Source organism: Lissotriton vulgaris, chromosome 12 (genome assembly GCF_964263255.1).
Source record: "Lissotriton vulgaris chromosome 12, aLisVul1.2, whole genome shotgun sequence".
Classification (NCBI taxonomy): domain Eukaryota; kingdom Metazoa; phylum Chordata; class Amphibia; order Caudata; family Salamandridae; genus Lissotriton; species Lissotriton vulgaris.
In genome coordinates, this window is record NC_141700.1 from 238,484,823 (window position 1) to 238,510,800 (window position 25,978).

Sequence of the window (25,978 nt, forward strand, 5' to 3'; positions counted from 1 at the left end):
AAAATTCCTACATAATTGCAATTTCTCTTTTAAAAAAACATCAAAAGTGTCTTGTATCTAACTCGCTGTTGTTATTTGGGAGTTCTCAACATGCAAGAGATGTCTTTCGAAGGAGAGCACGACAGTCGCAGACTTCTCAGTTTTGACAACAAATGCTTTGATTGCCAGGGTAGGGCTGATGCGGCTGTAAACCCCTTTGATCCTGATGACAGTGGCGGTGTTGAGAATGAGTTTTGGGGGATTTAGATCTCCTCTTAAGAGTATCTTTATCCGTTTTGTACCTTTTTTTCAGAAGGATGAAGAGAGAGAGACCTCTCCAATCTTCTCCTTTTTCTCCTCGCTTTGCTTTCAAATACTTCATCCATCCACGGTCTGATGCCTTCTCTCTCTTAAAGTGTCCTTTTTGACATTATACTGCAAATGGCATAACCTTTCACGATGTGCTGAGTTGATAGGCACACCACACAAAGCTTGTGGGCATCAGAGGAAGTTTTGTTTGCTACAGGAAGGCCACTTCGTGTAGAGAAGTGGCATTTTTTTTAAAGAATTTTCCTTTGAGAAACCTGTAAATGTATTTCCCTCGACAGAAAAGGTCATAAGATGACAAAGAAAAAGCTTTGAAAAGCACTAAGAGTACTTTAATTTAGTAATAAAGGTGAAAACAAATCACTAGAGGTGTTCTGAGATCCTGTCAGAAGAAGCAGGGAAAAAGAACTGACTAAAAGGCAAACTGCCACTGCAGGGCAATGTGAGATGGGGTCCCTCTGGGATTCTTAAAGGTACAGATCACAATTTTACTTTCTAGTGTTAGTCTTTCAGGCTGTCTTTTCCTTTGCACTCGAGGCTTTCTGACAAAGTCTTCCTATGAAAAGTGTTGTAAGCTTTGCCTTCCTGCAGGCTCCAGGAAAATACATCGCTGACAGTCTACACTACAAATAAATGGAAACTATATTTCAGTGATGAACACTATACAGATCTTTTTCCTGGACATTCTACATATATTGAGTAAGGTGTTACGGGGTCTGCGCATGTAGCACAGAATTATTCAAGGTTTATTATTATCAATGAAGATCCTACAATGCAGAAGGTATGGTTATGTTGGTGCATGGAAAGGGATTTGAATCCTGTGGAGGCGGAAGATGTAGAAGTGGCAAGTTTCCTAGTAGGTTCCTTTGATAAAGGCATGTTATATAGGACAGTGAATTGTTAGGGGTCAGCTGTGGCAGCTGGTTATTCACCCAAGCAGGGTTTATCAGTTGGTAGAAGTCAGTTAGTGAGCAAAGTGGGGAAAGGGATTCAGCTAAGGAGGCTGCATAATCTGTGATATCACACCTTATGGAACGTAGATTTGGTTCTACGACTATTAAAGGGTTGGCCAGCCAAAAGATATTTAGAGGTGAGAGAATGGTCTTGGAAGTTGGCTATGTAGCTTGGTCTTATTTCCTTTTAAAGAGTTTCAGATGTGAGGGCTTTGGAGGGGTCACAAATGGGTTTTCAACCAAATGGTGTGGTTTTGAGGTTTGCAGATGGACTAAAACTATGTCTGGGTCTATTTTTTATCCAAGATTTGACGACTCACCCAATTTATGTGTTGTACAATGTTTGAAAGAGTATGAGTAGGATGTTGGATAACAGAGGTGCAAGAGTTGATCAACTGATAATCTCTTTTGCGAAACCTTTTAAAGCAGTATAAAATGCTACAATCGGTAGATGGGTGAAAGCTTCTATGAAAGAGGCAGGTGTGGATGTATCAAAGTTTTCGGCTCATTCAGTGAGGGGAGCTATGGTGAGTAAGGTTTGTATGATGGGTGGTCAATTGGAAGACATTTCGAAGGTAGCAGATTAATCTTCTGTGGAGACATTTATGAGGTTTTACTTCAAAATGTACATATCATGTTTGTAAATGTGTTTTGAAAAGACTTTGAACACGCAAAATGCTAGCGTCCTGTTTTGACATAAAATGACGATTCTTACAGGTTTACTGAATAAGAGGGGGAGGACGAACAACAAAAAAAAAAAGGATTATGTTTGTGCTCTATGAGGTATAGTTGAAGTTCTTTTATCTTTAACACAACAAGTTTAAATACATTTAATCCAACTAGAAATCCCAGATTTAGAGATAGGATTTCATTTAGGAGGTGGAGCAAACACAAAAACAGTTGTTTTGTGAAAATCTTTTGTCCTTTCAATATAGTATAATAGTGCTCATTTGACATCTTGTGTGAGTAGAGCCCTTTCCGCTACTGAATCAGGTTGCGGGAAGAACACAGGTAACTCAACTGAGTGGGTATTATGAAAAGCAGAAACTACTTTTGGAAGGTATTTTGGGTTTGTTTGAGGAACTACTTTATCTTTATGAAATTGAAAGACGCGTTCTTCTTAAGTTAATGCCTGTAGCTCACTAACACGCCTTAATGAAGTGATCGCAATAGGAAAGGCAACCTTCCATGAAAGAAATTGCAATGAACAATTGTGTCGTGGCTCATAAGGAGGACCCATGAGCCTTGTGAGAATGAAGTTAAGGTTACAAACTGGTGCAGGTGGTACCCTGGGTGGCATTGCCCTTTTACGGCCTTCCATAAAAGCTTTAATTACTGGGACTTTGAACAAAGGTAAGTGTTGTCTGTTTTAAAGCTAAGCGACTACCGTCGCAAGGTGTAGCTGAATGGATGTAAAGGCTAATCCAAATCATAGATGCAAAAGGTAACTAATAATATTTTGTATAGATGCATCTAGTGGATCAATTGTGTTATTGTTACAATATATAACAAACCTTTTCCACTTTGCTGCATAACATGCTCTAGTGGTAGGTTTTCCTGCCTCTTTAAGAATAGTCATACAATATGGTGGGAAGTTTAGGTATACAAATTCTATGACTTCAGGAGCCAGATTGCTAGGTTAGGCTCCTTGGGGTTTGGATGTCTGATTCCTCCATGGTTCTGTGTAAGAAGGCTAGAAGTAAGGTGCAGCTTTTGGTGTGGAATTATTGACAGTTCTAACAGTGTTGTGAACCATGGTTGCTGAGTCCATGTGGGACAAAAGGGGGTCACTAGAATCATTGTGAGTGATGTCTGCCTGAGTTTCTGAGCCAGAAATGGAAGGAGAGGGAGAGGCAGAAAAATGTAAGCAAATAATCCTGACCAGTTCATCCATAGGGAATTGCCTTTGGATAGAGGGTGTGGGAACCTGGAGGCGAAGTTTGGGCATTTTGAGTTCTGTGCTGTCGCAAAGAGATCTAGTTGTGGAACCCCCCATTTTTGAAAGTATGGAAGGAGAACTTGGGGGTGAAGTTCCCACTTGTGTACTTGTTGCCGCATCCTGCTTAGGAGGTCGGCAATTTGATTGTGCATGCCTAGAAGGTGTTCTGCCAGAAGATGAATTTTGTGATGTATTGCCCAATGCCAAATGGTTTGAAAGAGGCCTGATTGTTGTAGAGAGTGTGCCCTCCCTGTTCCTGTATAGAATACATAGCTGTCATATTGTCCGTGCGGACTAGGACAACTTTGCCTATGAGGTGAGGCTAAAAACCTTTTAGTGCGAAATATACAGCTAGGAGCTCCAGATAACTGATGTGGAGACTTCTGTGTTTGTTGTCTCATAGACCCTAAAATGTTAGGCTGTGGAGATAGGCACCCCAGCCTGAGAGAGATGCGTCCTCTATCTGAAAGAGACACGTTAGTGATAGATTCCTTACCTTAGAATATCCCCAGGCGTCAGACTGGATCCGGAAAGTTTTGCGTAGCAGTACCCTTGCGCGTCGGTAGGCGTCGTCTGCGGCTCCGCGTCCGTCGTAGGCGTCGTGGGCGCCGTGATGACGTCGTCGGAGTACTTAGACGCCGCCTCCGCGTGCTGACGTCAGTTCTTCTTTTTTCCGCGCCAGCCAGCGCAGATCTGGAAAAAGCAGTTCCCTAGTCATTTTTTGACTAACTTTTTGGATCTTTTGATCTATTTCGAAGTCTTCCGACGGTGCCATTAGGAATGCCCGGCTTCAAGCACTGCGACGAGTGCGAACGCCTCATGTCGATTACGGATCCGCACCGCCTGTGCCTGACGTGTTTGGGCGTCGACTGCTCCGACTGTCGGGCCCTCTCGAGGAAGGCCAGGCGGGAGCGGTCCCGCAGGCGACTCGAGATCCGCCAGTCGGCCCCGCGCCGTGTGAGGTCCCGGTCCCGGTCCCACGGGAGGTCGAGGGACAGGTCGCGGGGACGGAGCCGTCACAGCTCCGGGAGTCGGCGCCACTCCTCCGGGTCCAAGTCGTCAGGTAAGAAGCATAAGAAGTCGAAGAGACATCATCGCTCTTCCGACTCCCCCCGACGCTCGCGCGATGCGGCCGGGGGTTCGGGTGACACCGCCCACGCGGCTCCTCAGGAGTCGCGGGCGCCGCGTTCGGCTCCATACCCCCCGGTCCCTGGGCTGAACGCGACGCCGGAGGAGATAGAGCGCTTCCTCATGGCCATGAGGTCCCTTTCTTCTCCGACGGGTTCCGCGGCGCCTTCGGGCCCAGTGAACCCGTCTGGGGGCCCTAGTGGGTCGGGGGATGCGACCCCGACGCCGTCGGGTGCTTCGGCCTCGACGCCGCTGGCGTCTTCAATGCCGGCGCCGCAGGGCTCCACGATCCCTACGCCGCCGCTGCCCTCGGGCTCGGCGCCGCAGGGTTCAGCGGTCCCGGCGTCGTCGGTGCCTTCGGGCCCGACGCCGCAGGGTGCCGTTCGGCGCTGGACCGTCCCCGGTGGACCTTACGACCCCCCCGGGGTCGGTCCGTGTGGTGTCCCCTCCGGCGTCGGCCTCGGCCGACGCCATCCCCAATGCCTCCTCTGTATGGCTTCCGGCGTCGGGACGGAGCCTGTCGGCGCCGATCTCGACGCCGGTCGGGGATTTCCTTCCCTATGATCCATCTTCATTCACTTACGACCCTGAGTCTCAGGAGATGGGGGACGAGGAGGATTGGGAGGGGTCTGAGGACCCTCTGACAAGGGAATGTCAGTCTACCATGGACTGGACAGGAGACCTTGGGGAGGCCAGTGGCCTGGACACCTCTCCAGACACTGGATTCGTCTCTCCTCCTTCCGTGGCTTCGGAGGAGGTCGCAACATATAGTGTGGTGTTGATGAGGGCTGCTAAGGCTTTGGGCCTTGAGCTCCCCGTCGCGGCCGTGAGGACTAACCTCCTCACTGAGGTCCTTAAGCCGCAGTCATGCTCCATGGAGCCTATGCTGCCGTTTAATGAGGCCTTGTCGGACGTTCTTTTGGGTACTTGGTCCAGGCCCGCTACAGGTTCGCCTGTAGATAGGAACGTGGCCAGACGCCACCGCCCGGCTCCGGGCGACCCATGTTTCCTGTCCACCCACCCCACCCCCGAGAGTCTGGTTATCCAGGCCTCTAACTCCCAGACCGCCTTCCCGTCGGCTCCCCCTGACCGGGAATCCAAGAGGTACGAGGCCTTTGGCAAAAAGGTATTCTCGTCCCTTAGCTTAGGACTGCGGTCTTCCAACACCGCATGCCTCTTGGGCCGTTACACCCATTCTATATGGGAAACGGTGGCGGAATTGCTGCCAGAGTGTCCGTTGGAGGTACGGGCCAAACTCGGCCAAGCCCTAGTGGAGGGCCGAGACGCAGCGAAGTATTCGATCAGGTGCGGACTGGATACAACTGACTCGCTGGGCAGAGCGATGGCTACGACGGTGGCGATTCGACGCCACGCCTGGCTCAGATCCGCCAACTTCTCGGCTGATGTCCAGAATACACTCATGGACATGCCGTTCGATGGCCGTCGCCTCTTTGGCGACAAGGCAGACCACGCGCTCGAGCGCTTTAAGGACTCCAGGACTACGGCCAAGTCCTTGGGCCTCTCGGCCCCGCGCCAGCAAGTGGGTGCCTTTCGCTCCTTTCGTGGCCACGGAAGGGGCGTCCCCACGCGTGCCGCCAGCCACTCGCCGCAAACTGTCGTCCAGCGCGGCGGCGGCCGTGGAAACCGCCGTGGAGGCGGTCGGGGAGGCAAGCGGAGCCAGTCCACACCTGCCCCCGCAGCATCCGCCTCTAAACCCTCCTAGTCCGTGCTTTTCGGCCCATGTGACGCCAATGGGGGGCAGGGTTCGCCATCACCACTCTTACTGGCGCACAGTCACTTCGGACAGGTGGGTGCTGCAGATCGTCCGAAGGGGCTACTCCCTCCCCTTCGAGACGACCCCTCAAGCCATGCCACCGCAACACCACCGCGTATCGGGGGATCATTTGCGGCTCCTGCAGGAGGAAGTTTCGGCCCTCTTGGCCAAGGGGGCCATCGAGCGCGTTCCTGGGCCAGAAGTAGGTCGTGGTTGCTACTCCCACTACTTCCTGGTACCCAAGAAGGGCAAAGGGGGCCTACGCCCTATCTTGGATCTGAGGAACGTCAACGGCTTCCTCCGGAAGGAGAAGTTCAAAATGCTGACACTGGCTCAGGTCTTGGCTGCCCTAGACCCAGGAGACTGGATGGTAGCGTTGGACTTGCAGGATGCGTATTTCCACATCCCCGTCCTGCCGGCCCACCGGCGTTACCTGCGGTTCACGGTAGGCCTCGAGCACTTTCAGTTTACCGTGCTCCCCTTCGGCCTTACCAGCGCCCCACGGGTGTTCACGAAGGTGATGGCGGTGGTCGCAGCTCACCTGCGCAGGTTAGGGGTTTCAGTCTTCCCCTACCTAGACGACTGGTTGTTGAAGGCGGGCTCGCCCCAGGCAGTCGTCAACCACCTCCAGACTACGGCAGATCTCCTGCACAGGCTGGGATTTTCCATCAATGTGCCGAAGTCACACCTGTGCCCCTCTCAGAAGCTCCTTTTCATCGGAGCGGTTCTCGACTCGGCGCAGTTTCGGGTTTACCCGCCCGAACAGCGAGTCCGGGATATTCAGGCCCTGATTCCGATCTTCGGGCCGTTATCCCGGGTTTCGGTCAGGCTGACGCTGCGGCTTCTGGGGCTGATGGCCTCCTGCATCCTTCTGGTGCATCACGCACGGTGGCGGATGCGGGCTCTGCAGAGGGACCTGAAGTTTCAGTGGGCCCAGCACCGGGGCAACCTGTCCGACCATGTCCTGATCTCGGAGGGCACTGCAAGACAGCTGCAGTGGTGGCTCACGGACCGCGATTGGGTCAACGGCAGATCCCTCTCCCTTCCCCAACCGGAGCACGTAGTTGTGACGGACGCGTCCCTCCAGGGCTGGGGTGGCCACTTGGGAGAGGCGGAGATCAGAGGACTCTGGTCTCCGGCGGAGTCCCGGCTCCATATCAATCTGTTGGAGCTGCGGGCGATTCGTCTGGCACTGAAAGCATTCCTCCCGTCTGTCCGAGGGAGTGCAGTGCAGGTGTTCACGGACAACACCACCGCCATGTGGTACTGCAACAAACAGGGCGGTGTGGGGTCGGCTCTGCGCCTCTGGCAATGGCTGGAACATCAGGGCGTGACTCTGGTGGTTCAACACCTGGCAGGTTCTCTGAACGCCAGGGCGGAGCTCGATGGATCATGAATGGCGTCTGAACTCGGACGTGGCGCAAGGCCTCTTTCTGCGTTGGGGAGAGCCTTGGTTAGATCTATTCGCCACCGAAGAGAACGCGCAATGTCATCAGTTCTGCGCGTTGGAATTTCCAAGGCGGCACTCGCTCGGAGACGCTTTTCGTCGCGAGTGGAGCTGCGGTCTGTTGTACGCCTTTCCGCCTATACCTCTTCTGCCCAGAGTGCTGAAGAAGATCAAGCGCGACCGAGCACAAGTCATCCTTGTGGCTCCGGACTGGGCACGAAGGTACTGGTATCCCGAGCTACTCAGTATGTCAGTCGATCCCCCGGTTCGTCTGCCTCTTCGGGAGGACCTTCTGTCGCAGCAGCAGGGGACGGTACTCCACCCAAACCTGTCCAGTCTCCACCTCCATGCATGGAGATTGAGCGGCGACAGTTGAGGCCATTTGACTTGCCTCCTGAAGTTTGCAACATCATTCTGGCAGCCAGGCGTCCCTCCACAAAAACGGTATACGCCTGCAGGTGGAACAGATTTGTGGCATGGTGCACAGCAAAGGCTGTGGATCCTCTCAATGCCCAACTCTCTGAGATTCTTCTCTTCCTTCTTTCTCTTGCCCAGCAGGGCTCTGCTCTGGGCACTATCAAGGGCTATCTTTCGGCTCTTTCAGCCTTTCTGAGGCTGCCTGACCAACCTTCTTTGTTCAAGTCCCCTATAGTAAACAGATTTCTGAAAGGCATCACTCATACCTTTCCTCCTGTTCCTTTCGTGATGCCTCAGTGGGACTTGAACCTGGTTCTAACATTTCTGATGTGCGCTCCCTTTGAGCCACTTCATAACTGTCCACTTCGCCTTCTTTCCTTGAAGACTGCCTTCCTGGTAGCCATCACCTCTGCCAGGAGAGTGAGTGAGCTCCAGGCCCTTTCTTGTAAGCCTCCTTTCCTTTCAGTCCATCCGGACAAGGTTGTTTTGAGGACTAGGCCTTCCTTCTTGCCTAAGGTGGTCACGGCCTTCCACATTGGGCAGTCCATCACATTGCCCACCTTCTTTCCGCCTCCGCACCCCTCGAGAGAGGAGGAGAGGCTCCACCGTCTGGACCCAAAACGTGCGGCCACTACAACTGCCTTGGGCCGCGGTGTGCCCTTGCAGGACATTTGCCAGGCAGCTACGTGGGCCTTGTTGCACACGTTTGCTAGGCACTACTGCCTGGACAGTCAAGTCCGGAGGGACGGCTACTTTGGCCGCTCCGTTCTCCAGGACTTTCTGGTGTAAATATTGGTTCGCAGACCCACCACCACGGGGATGGTATTGCTGGGGTATCTATTCTAAGGTAAGGAATCTATCACTAACGTGTCTCTATCAGATGCACAAGTTACTACTTGTGTAATGATATATCTGTAAGAGACATTAGTTAGTGATAGATTCCTTACCGACCCACCCATCCTCCCCGTTCTGCGAACCGATATCTAGGGTTAAGGTCATCCCCTTTCAGGGCCCTAGTTTCTTGGCACCAGTGTCGGTTTTTGTCATGGCTCTGCGCTTCTGGCGCGGAAAAGCTGTGGCTAAGAACTGACGTCAGCACGCGGAGGCGGCGTCTAAGTACTCCGACGACGTCATCACGGCGCCCACGACGCCTACGACGGACGCGGAGCCGCAGACGACGCCTACCGACGCGCAAGGGTACTGCTACGCAAAACTTTCCGGATCCAGTCTGACGCCTGGGGATATTCTAAGGTAAGGAATCTATCACTAACTAATGTCTCTTACAGATATATCGTTACACAAGTAGTAACTTGTGCGTTAGTATGACTTGTGGAATAAGGTCGATGAAGGGACACCCTTTTGATAGGTTTTGGGTGTTCCACCACTGAAAAGAGCAATGAGTGCAGCTGTCTACCAACACTAGATGTGTTTATTGACCCTGTGATTGATTCCACGGATATGCTAAGGATTCCTGCAGAGGACACATGTGTAATCTTGCATGAGGCACTATTGTGATGCATGATGCCATCATCCCTAGTAGCTGCATGAAAATCCTGAAAGTTAGGTATTGGTTGTTCTGAAACTGTAGTAACAGAATTTGAAAATGTTGAATCTTCGCTGCATTGGGTGAGGCTAGGGCTGTGTGAGTGTTTAGCGTTGCTCCCAGATAGGAATGCAGTTGTGAGGGTGAAGATGAGACTTTTGCGCACTGACTGTAAATCCCAATTGATAGAGAAGGTGAATTGTAGTCCGAGTGTGTTGTAAGCACTTCTGCCGTGTGTTGGCTTTGATGAGCCAATCGTCTAGATATGTGAAGATATGAATAATTTGTGGTCTTCTTAGATGAGCTGCTACTACTGCTAGACATTTTGTGAACACTCTGGGTGCAGTAGTAACTTCGAATGGGAGTACTTTGAATGGATAGTGATTTCCTGCTATCACAAATCTGAGATATTTGCGATGTGCTGTGTGAACAAGAATTTGGAAGTAGGCGTCCTTTAAGTCTAGTGTGGACATAAAGTTGCCTTGTAGTAGTAGTGGAAGCACTTGTTGAAACGTAACCATATGGAAGTGTTCTGGCAGTAATTATAGGTTTAATGTTCTGAGATCTAATATTGGTCATAAGGATTTGTCTTTTTGGGGGATTAGGAAGTACAGTGAGTTAACTCCTGACCCTTGGTGTTGTAATGGAACTGGTTCTACAGCTCCTTTTATCAGAAGAGCCTGCACTTCTTGTTTGAGGAGCTGTTGGTGCTGAAACGAAAGTTTGTGAGTGCGAGGTGGAATACTGGGAGTATTGCTGGTAAGCTCCAGGCAATAATCATGTTGGATAATGTCTAATACCCATTTGTCTGATGTTATTGATTGCCAAATGGAAAAAATTGTTGTAGTCTTCCCCGGATAGGTATAAAATGGTCAGGGGAATTCTAGGCAAGTCACTGTTTATTGGGAGATGGAGAGGTACCTGAAGGTGTGCCTACACCTCTGACTTTTATATTAGTACCCACCTTTATAGAAACCTCTATATGGAGAGGGCTGTATATTTCATATGTATGTGGGCCCACTAGGTTCTGATGAATTACCTATGGTTCCACCTCTATAAAATGAGTGGCAAAAGAAGTCTCTATTGGATGGAGACTGAAATGCTCCCATTGGTTTTCCTAATTCTAGGTCCTTCTTCGTTTTCTCAAGTGACTTGTCAACTTGAGGTCCAAAAATATTTTGTTTGTCAAAGGGAGCATTAAGGATAGATTGCTGAACCTCTGTTTAAAGCCAGATATTCTGAGCCATGCATGTCTTCTAAATAGAATGCTGGTGTTGACTTGCTGCAGTGTCAGCTGTATCTAGTGCACTTCTAATAGAAGAATTAGAAATTAACTTCCCTTCTTGTACTAATTTTTGCCCTCTTTTCCTTTTTCCTGTGTTCTTCTGGGAGATGTTGGAGCAGTTGCTCCATTTCATCCCAGTGGGCCTTGTTGTACCTTGCTAATACGCTTTGTGTTTTGGCTATACGCCAATGGTTGGCAACTACCGGTTTCCTTGATGCATCCATCAACTAAGACTCCTTGTCTGGAGGTGATGCATCTCCGGCAGCTTGGGTATTTGCTATTTTCCGATTAATAGATACTACCAATGAAATTAAGGGCACCTGCCCTCTAATAAAAATCGGATACCTTGGAGGAGGTTTGTACTTTTTTTATCAACCCTAGGTGTTAAAATACGAGCATGTACAGGGTCTTTAAAAATGTCAACAACATGTCTCATCATGCCTTTTAACATAGGTAAAGATTGTGCTATCCTATGTGAATTCCCTAAAGTTCTGAATAAAAAAATCCTCCTCCAAAGATTCCTTGTGTAGTATGTCCCCGTGATATGAGGCTGCTCTGGAAATCAACTCCTGGTATACTGTGTTTAGAGGAGGTGAGGGTTTTGTGGGGTATAGGTAAGGATCATTATCCATTGGAGCATCAATGTTATAGTCATTACATGGAGCTATTAGTGGTGGACTATCGTCATCCCTATAATCCAAATTAGGCTGTGTATGTGGGGAGAACACTGTGGTGCAATGTGTAAAGGGGTTGGACCTGGAGGTGGTGAAGATGGTAGAGGGGATTAAGGGACAGGATGGACAGGGATTGTAGCCATGTATTTTTACTTTTTTAGAGGAATTTTGTAAGATGTATCCTCTGAAGGAGTTTCCTTTTGGAAGGCTTGGCCTCTTAAGCTAGTAGGTGTCCAGTGTCCGGCTTAATGAAGATTTTCTTTTGCTTAGGATCCAGCCTTTCAAGCATAATATCCAATATTGGTTCCGGATGCCAAGGGCGGGGCATTGGAAGCAGTTTCTCTGTGCCAACCATGACACAGTGCCAATTCTCGGTGCCAACGCTCCGTCCATCATCCCCTTCGATATCGCTTTGTTCGCCCTAAGTTGGCAGGGTATGCCCAGACGTGGGTCCCTTGCTCACTTTGCCACTGGATTCCAGCTAGCCTGGCTGATGACGGCTGATTAGCCAGATACGGGTCCCAGGATGCTTGTTTCCGGTCCAGGGAAGGCATGGCTTTGCTGGACTGTTCCCAAGAAGCACAGGGTCAGACTGATTTGCATATGGCCATGTCTGAACTGGGGTGGTGGAGTGAGCTAAAGAATGATGATATATTAAACCCAGATCAGTTGACTGGGGGTGAGCGTTTGATTTGCTCCAACCCTCCGTCCATCATCCCCTTTGGTATCGCCATGGCCAGAGGGCAGTGATGGCCCAGAAGCCTTCTGTTTAATGGAAGAACGTTTGGGAGGCAAAGGGGCTTTGTTACTCAGGGCACTTTGTCCAGCTGGAACATCTTCAGACTCTTGCTCGATCTCCAAGTCGGAGTCCGATTCTTGGATAGAGATGGCCTACTCTTCTTCTGCTGCTGATGCCGCTATTTCTTCCTGCTCAGTATCTTCTCTGAAGATATCTGGGTTATGTTTGATATTTTGCCACTGAATGTCCATTCGTCGAGCCAGACGATCCCGCAAAGTCTTCTTTGATCAGAAAGATTGACAAGCATTGCAAACTTCTTCCTTGTGCTCCAGCGAGAGGCACAAGTTGCAGACTTTATGAAGGTCGGTGCGCAGGTACATGGAGTAGCACAGAGGACAAAATTGAAACAGAGTCCGTTCCATCGGCAGAAGACTGGATACTATGGAACGGAATGGAAGTTAACCGAAGCACCTAAGCACGAAGGCTGCCAAATACCTCTTCTTGACCGAAGACAGAGTTTCCGACTTTTTCCACACGCAGGGAATGGTGAAACTCATACAAAAAATATCAATGAGGATACAGTGGGTTGCACACCAAGGGTATTCCGAAGCACTGTTTTGAAGTAGAGCACCGCAAACCACGTCTGAACACGATGGCGGAGAGAAAGCAATCTAACAATGGATTTAATGCCCATGGGCATTATCACCTAAAGGAGGAGTCACCTTACCTCATGACTAGGAAAGAATTCTGTGAAGAAAAACAACCTGCAAACACCCGGACCCCACACTAGATGGCAGGATTATGCAAAGCATGTGCATCTACAGCACACATGCCTCAAACATAACTTACCTGCCGCATCACCACTGTTCTGCTACTGACTAACACAGGCTCCCAGAATCCCCTGCGACCAATCCGGACGCTGCTCTCAGCAGCAGGAGAGCAGCGTCAGGAATGGCCTTAGTCCCCTCGGGTTGGAGACAGCTTCTGTGTGCATGTGGGTTTGGACGTCCTGAGGAGACTGGCCAAAAGCACATGCGCACTGCCAACAGTGGCCACCACTCCCCCTCCGTGACTGTCCCCACAATGGCCCCACCCCACCTGGATGACTCACCCTGGAGAGAAAAGTAAAACGGTAATAAACCTAGTTTATCATCATTTTATTTTTCTGTTTTTACAGATCTTTGAATTGGCAAGTTTTTTCTATTATGCTGATGTTGAATGTTTATGAATTAGTTTCATACAATGGTTTATTTTCGCAGAGAATTAGAAGAGGACTGATTTGAAGATGGAGTTTTTAGGACAGCCAAGAAGAACAGACAAAAGAGGAGGAAGATGGAGGTCAAGCAGTTTATATGAGACTGAACATTTTTTTTTATTGTGATGTTTTTAAAGTTATATTTGGAAGCGTTCAATGGTTTGCTGCTCAGAAGGAGTGATTACAAGTTACATCCATAATGTTAGCTAGCCTCCTAGTCTTTAATAATATCTTGATCCTTTATTCAGTAAAACTATAAGATTTGTGATTCTCTGTTAACAGCTAACTGTGTCCACTCCATTAAAAGGAAGTATATTTCTGGTAACCACTATTTTCCAAGAATTTATAATCTCGAATACCTTCTCTAAAACAATCTCATCTTTTTTTTACCTACCTCCATACTTAACACTCAAATGTATGTAATATAGCACACTTTAAGGGTCAAGAAATTGTTTGAATACAAGAAGCCGTTTGAAATCCTTGGAGGAAGTCAGATTAACCCCTTCACTGCGGCGGCTATTCCGCCGCAGTGCTAAGGGGGCGGGGGTGGAAATGCGGCAGGCACATGCTGGTGACGGAACCGCTCCGTCACCAGCGTCGGTTGCGCTGTGCTTATGTTATGACGGAGCGGTTCCGTCATGGCCCCACCCGCTCAATAGAACGCTCAGCCGATTGCGGCCGCGGCTCCGCTCTTTTACGCTCCTACCCCTAGCGGCCTTGCGCATTGACCCCCCCTGCCGCTCGGTCCCGTCTTTTCCCTGGTCTTCTGGGCTCCCGGGTGCGGCTGAGGCCTTGGGCCCGTGGGGGAGCGGGAGCCGGGGACTGGATTTCGGACTCGTGCGGAACTGGGGGGACTTGCTGCGGGCGAGTTCGGGGGTCGGGGGAGGGGCGGTCCGCGTGCCTGCTGGGCGGCTTGGGGGCACTCCCTGGTAACATACAGCGGCCCCGCCGTGCGACCGAGCAGCGCGCCACCTTACATCGCTACCACGAGGCTTCTGCTTGCTACGCCACGACTTGGGTGGCTCCCTCCTGCACTCCGTGGCACCATCCTGCGCTGACTGCTACTGCCTGGTCGCCCCCACTTCTGCTACTTAGGCTGCAGCCTGAACACTTACCTGTCACGCTACCCATGCTTCCGGTCTTTGGTGGTCCACAGATCGGCCTGCTTTAAGATTGATCCCTGCTCACCGCCTCTGTCGCAGAGACTGCGGCCCCGCCACGCGCCCTCCACGATGGGGAAAAAGGATCCAGCCCAGAGGACCCTTAACTTCGACAAGACTCTCCCTGCTGCCGACCCCCCACCGGGAGCTGCATCAGGAGCTACAGTAGCGCAGGACAATGGCGAGGCGGCGTCCATGATGGCCACCATGATGGGGGAGATGCGTGCAGGCTTCAAAGCCCTGGATACCAGATTCGACAGTCTGGAGCAGAAACTATCTGCCATCAACTCAACTGTGCAAGCCCACGATCGGCGACTGGACCTGGTGGAGTCTAGAATATCTGACCTGGAGGACGGGTCCTCCAAAGCTCTAAAGCGTCTGGAGAGGGTTGAAAAGATTCTTAAAGATGTTGCAATCAATAACGAGGATTTAGAAGCGCGCAGCCGGCGAAACAACATCAGAATCCTTGGCGTGGCGGAGACTACAACCACTGGCCGGTTCGACACCTTCGTGGAGAACCTCCTCATTGAACTGTTTGGTAAAGACACTTTCACGGCTGGTTTTGTTGTGGAAAGAGCTCAGAGGTCCTTGGGGCCCAAACCGCGTGCGGGACAGCTACCCCGACCCATCATTGCCAGAATAATGAATTTTCATGACCGCGATGCCGCGCTTCGGGCGGCGCGAGAGATGGGTGAGGTGAGATGGCAGGGGAGCAAGTTGTCCTTCTTTCCGGACTATACAGTTATGGTGCAAGAGGCCCGGAGGCAATACACCAGCGTCAAGGCGGCTCATCGTAACCTGGGCCTGAAATACAGCATAATCTACCCAGCCCGGCTGAAGGTGGACGTTAATGGCCGGTTTTGCATCTTTGACTCTCCAGCTGAGGTCCAGGACTTCTGCCACACGTACAAAAAAGGGCCTGGATCGGCCTCTGGCTCCAGACCCACCTCTCCCCTGCAGCCGGACAAGCAGGCCAGCGCTGACTTGTTTACTGACGCTGGGCAGGGCTGACTGGCCATTACGCTCTAGTTCTGGTTCATTCTTCTCCTTGCAGGGATGGCTAACAATCCTTTAATCCCTATTCGTTTAGGACATTCTCATCGTTCCGTTGGATTGCCCGCTCGGGGGCTAGAGTTGCTTCCCCCCAAGCGTGGGCTGATATGTTCTGCTTCCTTTCCTTGGGTTTCCTAGATTGCATTATGCAGCCACTTTCATATGCTTTTTCTACTTGGCACTTGTTGTTCTGCATAGCTGATTTGCAACTGGTGGGGTTCTGCCTCTCATGGGGTGCTGGGAGGCTGGGTGGTGGGTGGGGGCGGGGGTGTTTGTATTTTCCTTGTTCTTTCTTTTTTTTGGTATCTGATTGCGAGACACATGGCACTGGTTTGTTCGATGACCACTTCATGCCCACGATTCTTGATTTGACTCTATGGCCCGGATAGGTTTGCAGACTGGCCCTTCTAGTCTAACATTGATGACATGGAATGTCCGTGGCTTGAACTCCACCCGAAAACGGAAACAGGTTCTACAATATGCAGTGAGACATAATGTTGATATTCTTATTTTACAGGAGACGCACATGGTTCAATCAGACACTCCTTCCTTCGCGCGGAGTTGGTGCGCCCACAGAGTGTTTTCAAGCTTCAGTAGATATGCACGTGGAGTGGCAGTTTTAATACACAAGCGAATACCCTTTATCTTGACTGGTAGCAAAGTTGATGGGGAGGGCCGATATGTGATTCTCCATGGGCTGCTGTTTGGTTAAAAGATTGCCATTGTAGGGGTATATGGTCCTAATGTCGATTCCCCGGCCTGCCTTGAGGAGCTACACCTGTCTCTACTACACGCAGACATCGACCTACTGGCGATGGGGGGCGACTTTAACTTACTGATGAACCCCGGCAGAGACAGCACATCCCCCTCCCCTGACCGCAAACCGCTATCCCGCGCTGCGATGGTGGATATTTGCTCCCACTTTTCACTTCAGGACATAGAGGCTACGCGTCACACGGCCTCCCCTTCCTTCACGCACCATTCCGGCTACCACAACACGAGCACCAGGATCGACTACTGGCTCCTTTCTCCAGGCCTGGCGGGTTGGGTCACTGATTTGCGCACCCTGCCACGCACCATCTCGGGCCACTCCCCGGTGGTTCTGGCGCTTGCGGTTCCCAGGTTGGGTGGGTATGAGCGGCAATGGCGATTTCCTGGGCGAGCTCTCGCTGATCCAGTTTTCACGGAGGAGATCTGCTCAGCGATCGAAGACTATTTCGACCTTAACACTGGCTCGGTGACCGCATGGGCTACACTATGGGAGGGATTCAAGGCTACCATAAGGGGGGTCTGCATTACCAAACATGTCGGAGCGCTGCGCGAAATTCGTACCACCCTGTCACGCCTGGAAACCGACCTATTGGCTATTGAATCCCAAATCCTGACTGACCCCTCCCTGGTTAACGAAACAAGACGCATTGAGCTCCTTTTAGAGTTCAGGGACGTGGCGGACAGGGAACTGAAATATTTGGGCAAGTACCATTCTGCACGCCAGTATGGCGAGGGGGATAGACCGGGCAGGCCATTGGCTCAATTGCTGCGCCCTCCTCGGCAGGCTGCGTACATTACACAAATAGTTGCTGCCGATGGCACGCCACACTTCAATACTCCCGCCATTTGCAACACATTCTTGACTTACTATAAGCACCTCTACAAGTCTGCCCTAACTGACGACCGCCGGGACCCCGGCCCTTATATTAATGAAATAGCTATGGTCTTCTTGGAGAAGTACATGCAAGACTTCTTGGCACACCCCATCACGCCCGAGTTGATCGCGGAGGCGATAGACTCGCTGAAGGGATCCTCAGCGCCGGGCCTGGATGGCTTCACGGCCGACTTCTATCAAACATACAAGGAGGAGCTGGTGCCCATTCTGGTCGAGGTCTATGCCGAGGCCCTGGAGTCCGGTATTCTCCCTCCTACGCTCCGTGAGGCGGTTATAGTCTTATTACCCCAGCCAGGCCGCGACCCAACGGTTTGCAGCTCTTATCGCCCGCTGTCACTCCTGAACCTGGACTATAAAATCCTGGCCAAGGTGCTCGCAATGCGGCTTGCACTGCTGGTGAACTCTATTATTTCGCCAGTACAATCTGGCTTCGTCCCTCAGAGGTCGACGTCCCTGAACCTTCGCACTGTCTTCTCGGTCCTGCACAGAATTAATCCCGCCATCCCGGCTGCTGCGGTCTTTCTGGACACCGAGAAGGCTTTTGACACTCTAGAGTGGCCCTTTTTTTTGGATGTGATGCATAGGATGGGCATGCCCGCTATGTTTGTGGCGACCGTTGAATTGCTGTACACAGCACCCACGGCACGTATTCGCCTCAATGGCACTATCACCGACAGGTTTACTCTCTCCAGAGGTACGCGACAAGGGTGCCCCCTATCCCCCTTACTTTTTATTTTGGCTATGGATCCTCTGGTCTGGCACTTTCACAGGGGGCTCCAGTTCCGCACCGGGCCTCTTCTGGTGTCACTCTACGCGGACGACATGGTTCTATACGTCCGCTCCCCTGAGACCAACCTGCAGCCTCTGCTATCTGAAATTATGCACTTTGGTGAATATTCCGGCCTTAAGGTTAATTGGCACAAATCACAACTGTTCCCTCTCACCCTCGCCACTACGAGAGGGCCTTGCTCCCTCCCGTTGGAATGGTGCGAAGACTCTGTCAAATACCTTGGGATACACATCCACTTAGATACCGTGTCCATTATCCGCCTGAACTATGGACGCGCCCTTGACTTTTTGGAGGACAACACTGACCGATGGCTCTGCCTCCCCTTATCGATGGCTGGGCGCATTGCTATAGTGAAAATGGTGGTTCTGCCCCGGTTTTTATATCTCTTCAACAACATTCCCATCCCTCTCACACAGGTTTTTTTCACCCAATTGTGCACTGCCCTGCTGAGACTGGTTTGGGGAGGGAAGCGCCCTCGCCTTGCTTGGAGCACACTGACACTGCCTTACGAGAGGGGCGGATTTGGAGTCCCAGACTTCCACCTTTACTACCTGGTGGCCCAATGCTCGTATGCCCACCCCTGGTACCACCCTGATGCCAGGATCCAACATTTGAAACCCGAAGCAGACGCCGCGCTCCCAGTGTCTCTAGATGCTGTGCTTCCCAGAGGCCTCCCCCCCGATCCACACGACATACTCCCTCTCACCACAACGACTTGGGCTTGGGACAAACTCAGACGCTTACTGCGAGTTGACACTCTGTACTCTCAGGCCCTCCCACTTCCCAACCCACATTGGCTCCCTATAACAGGCGAAACATCGATTAGTCGAACACTCTCTAAATACCAACTGAACACAATCGGTGACCTATTCCCAAATGGCCATGCTCTTTCTATTACCAAAGACCCCCGCTTCACCGAGCGCACTTTCATGGATACTTTTGTGTTTGCAAGACTCAGGGCACTGATGCGGGCTACATTTCCTACATTCCCGTTGCCGCCTGATGACACTCTGGCACTCACATCCATTATCCAGAACTCTTCGGGGGCCCATGTTGTGTCCAAACTCTACAAACTCTGCCTGTCCTCACTCCCAGCGTCCGACGAGGCTGTTCGCACCGCATGGGAATTGGATCTGGGCGCCCAGATCTCTGACGATCAATGGGAGGCATGCTGTGCCATGACCAGGGAGGTTTCAATGAATAGCAGGCACAAACTTATACACTTTAAATTCCTTCGACGGCTGTACCACACCCCAGCGTTGGCCAACAGAATCGACCCGGCACGTCCCCACACTTGTCCTAAATGCAATGCCCCTCAGGCCGACTTTGCCTATCTTTCCTGGACTTGCCCGAAATTACACTCCTATTGGGTTGAACTGCATGACACACTGGGTGCGATTTTGGGCCTGCCACTATCGGTCCTACCGGAGATTGCCCTGATGGGCTATGTGTCCAATTTTCCCCGCAAAATTCGCAAGTTGGCATCGATCTGCTTCCTTCTGGCCAAGAGAGAGGTCGCACTACACTGGTGCTCGCGACGTGCCCCCTCTGTTGCCGCTTGGATAAGGAGTGTGGCGTACTGCAATGTCAACAGTGTGGAATATTCTGACCAACTCCCAGCCTCTTCCCGCCCTACAGACATTTGGGGTCCATACCGCCAATACATTGCAGGGAAAGCGCTGGAAGCACCCTCTCAGTCCCTACATCCCAATATACCGACCGGGGTGGGTTAGACCTCGGGCCCCCCATTCTAAATTCCCAATCTGGCGCTGCTTCTGCTGTAGTTTGCTGCTGCCCTTTGAATGCGGATGCGGGGCCTGATAGACGGGGGCCCCGATGCTGTTCCCGGTTTAGGGGTGCAACCCGGATGTGCATTTTGCTGTACTCATCATTCTGCTGATCGAACTACTTGACTACCTCAAGTACAGACTTTGTAAGCAGGCTTTGTTTATTTTACTACTGTGGTTTGCAGCAACTGCCCTAATAAAGTATATTAAAAAAAAAAAAAAAACAAAGCCAAATAGCTCTGCGGGAACTGTTTGAATTTGTTAAAAAAAAATTGTGGTGGACGGGGGGGCAAGAAGGAGCATAGGCGAGGGAGTCAGCAGGGTAGGTAGAGTAGGAGGGGAAAGCATCACGAGGAGTGGTGGGGGAGGGAGTTGGTGGAAGACGTGGAATAGAGGCATGAGGGCCCAAAGGAAATGGTCAGCAGATGGGGGGCTAGCAACACAGGAGGAGGGAGGTTTGGGCAAGACAACAAATGGCGGACGTTGGGAAGGAGTCCAGAAAAGCATTGAAAGCAGGGGAAGGCCGACAGACTGCAGACACATGCACTTTCAGAGAGTGCATGTCTAAAGGTGAAAGAAGAAGTACCTCGGGAAGTGTGCGACCAATGGAAGAAGGACATTGGCTATAAAGAGGAAATTTGAGTTGGTCCATTCTCCACTGCAGGGAGAGAAACTCAAAGCCAATGAGGAAGCAGGGGAGCTGCTGACCAATAAGAGGCAAGGAAATTACCGCAATGTGCAAGCCAACCAATGGTAAGTAATGGGAGGGCTCTATGCCCCTTTTAAGCTTTTATACTATAAGGGATTTCACCTGAAGGCTGCGCAAGCGCTGCCTGCAAGGGAAACCTGACAAAAAGGGCCCATTCAGGGTAAAGTTCTATCTTCATGGAAAAACTGGAATAATTCTGTACATGGAAAAACTGGATTCATTCTGTTCAATTATTTTCGCTAAAGCAGAGAGCAGAATTCAATTTTCTTGCAACTTAATGTGGAAAAGACTATTTTAACTCCTCCTCTTTAACACTTCGAACCCGTTGAAAGATATGCATAATTCTATATATGATGTGTTGGACCCGGCCCTTTTGGCAGGTTCACCCGGAAACTTTTTGCTTTTTCCTAGCCTTTTTCTGTAACCTGGTGTTGGTGATTTTAGGCCTCTGCGCACTTTTTCACTGTGGTCCAGTGTAAAGTGCGTGCGCTCTCTGTGTGTGTGGTGAGAGTGACCTGCCCTCCCATAGGAATGCATGGGGAATATGTGCGACCATGGTAGTTCCTGATGTGTGGGGAGTGCAGGGTCGAGTTTGGTATGTGCAAACTCGTGAGATTGAATGCTGAGCAATGATGTATGCGGCATGATTGTGTCTAGTGTGAAAGTACCACCTCTAGAAGTTGGCATGTTTGTGAAATTTGTGTCTGGCGTGTGATTGGCTGGAGCTGGCTGGTGAGCCTGGCTCCAGGAGTCAGGATGGGTCTTGCCCCAGTGGTGAGTGTTGAGACTAGCATGCTGAAGTGAGGGAGGGGCTGCACCTGGGACCTGAATAGGGCTGGGCTTTCCCCACAGAATGATTGCTCCACCCCCTGTGGTGCGTCTGATGTCCCTAGCCTGGCCAGTGAAAGGGAGTTCCCCATAACCAGTCGAAGCTGGTTCTTACATTGCCTACACCCTGCTAGACAAAGGGATTTTTGTGTACAAAAAAGAGGCTGTGACCTCTTGTAAGATGTTCTTGTTTCTGACTGGAATCAACCAGGGTCGTGCTGCTGCTGGGGCCCAGGGGAAGGCTTGCCTCTCTGGGCCCTGCCCAGCTCCTGGACACCTGATGGACTTTCCTTCATTGGGAGCTGCTTGCTCCATCTTTTTGAGATCTGGAACTTTGTGGGGCCCCCCTGCTCCCTTCACTTATGGGGCCCCTTCTGGTTGTAGGGGTCATTCCTGTGGGCTTGTCTGTGCCCCAGCTCCTTGAGAGCGCTTTATTTTTCATTTCTGGGCAGAGCGCTGTCGTTTTCCCTCTGAGGGAAGCGCTTCTGCCCTTTTATGCCCCAGAGTGCGCAGGTGCCCACCCTGCGTCTTCGTTTATACCTTTTAGTCCCTTAATCGCCATTTATTAATTTTAAGGGTGCCACCCCGCTTCTATGGTTTATTTACCCGTCGAGGGTGCCCACCCCTCATTTCAGCTGGTTAAATCACCGCTGCGGCACCGGGATTCGGGATGCCGTTGAAACAGGAAGTCAGGCAATGTTTTGCCTGACGGCGGGCGGGACTTCCAGTTTTGCAGGAAGGTCTCGCGCCCGCCGCCGGACCAGAGGGTGAACGGAAGAAGAAGTTTTGAACCCGCCCCGCAGGGCTCCCGTATGCCGATGGGAGCCCTGCACACTGCCCGGGAGAAGTGCCGAAGAAGTTTGAATCCGCCCAGGAGCTCCCGTATGCCGATGGGAGCCCTGCACACTGCCCGGGTGAGGCACCACCGCCGCCGTGGAGAAGGAGGAAGTTCAGTGAGGCACCCATTGCGGGGCTCCCGGGAGCCGGGGAGAGTCCTGCAGCTACGGTGAGAGCAGAGGCGGAGGAGGCGCAAGGCTACCCCCACCGCGGGCGAAGAAAGGAAACGGCAGCACAATGCTGCTGCCCCGCTGAGCAGACTGCTCCCTGCGCCTGGAGAGCCCGGTAATTGTGGCCTCTCCGTGGTAGTGGTAGTGGTGCCGAGGGAGACAGAGTCAGGGCGGCCCCAGTGGCACAGTGGGCCGCCCCAACGTGGCCAGATTGGATTCCAGGGGCCCGTGATGCCAGAGCCTAGAGGGCACCAAACTTATGGCACAGTTTTGCTCCCCGAGGGCCAGTGAGAGGCCAGTGTTTAAGGAGCTAGAGTGCTCCAGGGGGCATGTGTATTGTAAGAGCCCAGTGTGGCTCCAACCTAGGGCACATGTGTCTTCAGATTCCTGAAAGCTCCCACGTGTTGCAATATATTTGAAGGGCTACTGCAAGCCCATGCCGCACTTTGCTGATTCCCAGCAAGTAGTGGGCAGCTGCACCGTTTAGGCGCCAATGGGGAGTGAGTCCCTGGGAGGGACAGAAGTGGCACAGAGGTGCCTGGCCTTTCACAGCTGCGCAGCACTTAGTGCCAGCTGCAGCGTTTAGGCCCTTGTTTGTTCTCAGCTGCCCAGCAAGTAGTGGGCAGCTGCAACATTTAGGTTTGCGCTGGTGGCGCACCCCTGACTGGCGCTGCCTTGGCAGCGTGCCCTGACATTCTCCGGGATAAGCCGGTCTGCTCGTGCCAAGCTACCAAGGGGGTGAGCAGGGGTTATCTTGGCGTGTGACTCCCTTGCCCTGACTAGAATGGTGGTTTCTGCCTAGCTTTGGCGTAAGCGTTAGCCAACCAGAAATCCCAGTTCTAACATGATTAAACTAAGCTGAGCTCACAAAACGTCTGTCAAACTCTGTGCAGATTCGGCAAACAATGCCAAAGTTGTTAGCAAGTCAAAATAGAACCTTTCTATAAAAGCTGCGCCCAAATCATAAGACTTACATGACTTTCAAACACAACTTGATTTCAATATCGCAAAATAAAAGAAAAAAACATATAAGACTTTTACTAAATTATCTCCTTACCTCAAAAATTCTAGTAACGATGTACCCAGATTCCATAATCCTGATTTTAACTTTGAAATTACTACACATTTCTGACTTCATTTGGATCATTTTTTAATTAAAAAAAACAAAAACTCATGCTCGGCAATTGTTCATGAAATCAAAAAAAGGATCCTGAGCTAGACACAGCCAAAGCCACTACCTATTCAAAATTTGATACAAATCTGCCCAACAGTTTTTCTTCCTATGTGAATTAACACAATTGTTGTAACACAACACTATGGTAATTTACGTTTTCACTATCTATAGCTTAAATTCATTTAAAAGCAGTAAGAACAGTCAATACATCAACTCTCCTCAAGTTGTCACACTCTTCTAGTCAAACACAAGTACATTTATAAAAAGAACAACAGGGATAAAATGTGCATTACACTCTGAAGTCTGCATTTCAGGATATCTTAGTTCTGTTTCAGGCCTTAGGCTAATCAGAGGGTGGGGTTCAACTTTAACGCTTTCTTCCAGATGGTCTCCAGGGAACTGTCTCTCTTCTTGGTAGAGGAAGAGTAGGAGTGTTACTAGATTTTGCCAGTCTTAATTTCTCCAGGACACATGGGATGAAGTGAATTTTAAAGGAACATGCAGATTTAAATAAAATAAAAATCACAATATCAGCAGCGACATTAGACAGCAGAGTGCTATCAAATAAAGAACGCACAAAGAAGATACAATCTGGTGTTAAAAAACAGATAACCAACCACTTCCCAATTTTTTTTATGAATTTAAAAGGCAGCAGAATGAGTACAACAGCAGTTGAACGCGATGACCAGGGTTGGACACATTACTTACCGCTGCTGCTCTGGTTTAATTTCAAAAAGTCTCATGGTGCGTCTCTGCTTTGCAGATAAACTTTTGGCTTTTGCCTTTTTCTTCCTTTTGGTTTTCTTGCGGTTGTACTCCAAAATCAGGGCTTTGCGTTTTAAATTTGTTTGGATGACTTCATCTGATAAAGATGGCATGCTACGCTTCAGGAATGCATTGACAAACGCCTCCGCCTCCTTAGTTCCTTGCGGCTGAAAATAATAAGTTAGGTGATTCTTTTAAGTTTTATGTCACACTATCGAACAATAAAATATTTATTTACTTGGAACATAAATTCTCTACTATGGGTATCTTCAATATTATAAGTCCACACGCAAGACACAAAGTACGTAAAGCACATGTTCACACCTGAAGGGAACCTTGGCGCTGAAACAAAAGATGTTTATTGTTAACCAATTCACCAGTACTAAATGTATTGACCTCGTAAGTCTGAAAGGTTGAAGGGTCCCGCTGGGGTTTGAACCTGTAACCATGAGGTCAACACCGACCACTTCTTAATGCATCAGTCCACCGAGCAACAAAATCCTTAATTCTATAAAATGCCACCTACTTTTAGGTAGATCTTGTAAAAGTTTAAAAAATAAAATGATGCTTACTAAACCTGCATCATGCAGCTACTTACTGTCCAGGGCAGCTAAATAAGTAAACAACAAAAACACCCACACTGCTTTCAACCCGAGCAGCCGTATTCTCTGTTAGGTGTGTTGTAGACCAGGCCCTTCCGCAAGAACCAACTCAGAAATGAAAATTATATACACACAAAGAACTCACTAATCAGACACATAGATGTGATATCTTAGTTGGTTGCCGTAATATCTTAGTAAGCAGGTAGATTGACGTTCCCAGCTTTACAATCAAGCGTTAATTAAATATGAATATATCTCTTGAAATAATAAACCAGCAAGCATGCAGAACTAGATGCACAAGAGTATGATCCAAACTTCGGCAAAGACAACTGGTTGTGTCATTCTTGCCAATTGACATTTCGCCACATGCACTGCAGCACCTAATTAAACAGCACTGCGGCTGTGGGTAGAAATGCAAATCGACAAGGTAGAAATGGGAACTGGGCTACAAGGGGGTGGGGTGGGTGGGAACGCATACCCTTTAAAAATAAGCATTTGCAATGCAATAGTTCTTGCATTAGGAAAGTGTGAGCTATTGGTATTATAAATGACAATTTTGTTTAATATGTGTTGGTTTTGACAATATATAAATTAATAGCATTGTTATTCACAAAGCCAATAGCTTACACTTTCCTAATGAGAGTCCTATTGGCTATGGGAATGCTTGTTGGTAGCAAGCAAGGACAGTGCTGTTGTGGTGCTGAGTGATACTGTTGTGGTGCTGAGTGATGATGTGGTTGGGCTGAGTGATGTGGTGGTGTATTAGAGTGATATGGTGGTGTATTAGAGTGATATGGTGCTGTCCCAGAGTGATGTGGTGCTGTCCCAGAGTGATGTGGTGGTGTATTAGAGTGATGTGGTGCTGTCCCAGAGGGATGTGGTGCTGTCCCAGAGGGATGTGGTGCTGTCCCAGAGGGATGTGGTGCTGTCCCAGAGGGATGCGGTGCTGTCCCAGAGATATGTGGTGCTGTCCCAGA

General features: G+C 50.2%; 1 pseudogene across 1 annotated transcript in view; it reads right to left on the minus strand.

Annotated features, from left to right (window-relative positions):
• LOC147673852 (ribonuclease P protein subunit p29-like) overlaps positions 1 to 25,978 on the minus strand; it is a 193,610-nt pseudogene that overhangs the window by 159,854 nt on the left and 7,778 nt on the right. Inside the window, exon 2 of the transcript XR_015302460.1 lies at positions 24,343 to 24,590. The product of XR_015302460.1 is annotated as a ribonuclease P protein subunit p29-like (transcript). The remainder of the gene's footprint in view (positions 1 to 24,342; positions 24,591 to 25,978) is intronic.